This window comes from Mandrillus leucophaeus, unplaced genomic scaffold, assembly GCF_000951045.1.
Source record: "Mandrillus leucophaeus isolate KB7577 unplaced genomic scaffold, Mleu.le_1.0 Scaffold323, whole genome shotgun sequence".
Taxonomy (NCBI): domain Eukaryota; kingdom Metazoa; phylum Chordata; class Mammalia; order Primates; family Cercopithecidae; genus Mandrillus; species Mandrillus leucophaeus.
Window position 1 is genome coordinate 1250529 of NW_012103399.1, and position 1196 is coordinate 1251724.

General features: G+C 42.0%; 1 protein-coding gene across 4 annotated transcripts in view; it reads right to left on the minus strand.

The window, feature by feature from the left end:
• The window catches only part of CIITA (class II, major histocompatibility complex, transactivator), a 67938-nt gene that overhangs the window by 7294 nt on the left and 59448 nt on the right, over window positions 1–1196 (minus strand). The window lies entirely within an intron of this gene.

Below are 1196 nucleotides of genomic sequence, written 5' to 3' on the forward strand. Positions count from 1 at the left end.
AAGTCCCAGGGTCCTACAATTAAGGAAATTGCTAAGGAAATTCCGGTAAATTCTTTGGCCATCCCAAGACCTTGATAGTGACGGGGAGTGTGGGAAGATTTTGATATCCTCTAGGTTCAGTAAAAAATCATGTTGAACTGGGCATGGTGGCTCATGCCTGTAATCCCAGCATTTTGGGAGGCTGAAGCAGGCAGATTACTTGAGGTCAGGAGTTCAAGACCAGTCTGGCCAACCTGGTGAAACCTCATCTCTACTAAAAATACAAAAATTAGTTGGGTGTGGTGGTGTATGCCTGTAATTCCAGCTACTTGGGAGGTTAAGGTGGGAGAATTGCTTGAACCCAGGAAGTGAAATTTGCAATAAACTGAGATCGTACCACTACACTCCAGCCTGGGCTACACAGCAAGACTCCATCACAAAAAAAAAAAAAAAATCACATTGAACCAGGCACGGTAACTCATGCCTGCAATCCCAGTACTTTGGGAGGCAGAGGCAGGATGGCTTGAGCTCAGAAGTTCAAGACCAGCCTCGGCAACGTGGCGAAACCATGTCTCTTCAAAAAAATACAAAAATTAGCCAGATGTGATGTTATGCACCTGTCCCAGCTACTCAGAAGGCTGAGGTGGGAGGATTGTTTGAGCCTAGGAGATTGAGACTGCAGTGAGCCATAATTACACCACTGCATTCCACCTTGGGTGACAGAGCGAGACCTTGTCCAAAAAAAGAGAAAAAATCACATTGATCCTCCTGTATCTTATCCATCTCCAACTTCCCAGAGCCCAGAACAGTTTTTAGAAAGTTTTACTGTTTTGATAATAATGCTTTATTCATAAATCCTAATCTGTCTCTCCTATTTCACCCCCAGTATAATTTTCTGTCACTGAACATTATTTTCACTGCTGTACACTTCATAATTACTGACTTGTTTACTTGTTCATTATGTCTCCTCACTAGAATTTAAGATTCCTGAGGTCAGGGGATTTATTTGTTCTGTTTCAAGCTGAGTCTCCAGGGCAGGGCCTAGAAAAGTGTCTGCACATAGTAGGTCCTCCTTAAGTATTTGTAAATTGATAAATGGTTGGGTAATTAAATAAAGAAATGATTGAGTGAGGGGTTGGATGAGTGAGTAAAGAAATGACTGAATGAGTGAATGAATGAATCATTGAATGGAAGGATGAATGGCTGATTGAATAGGT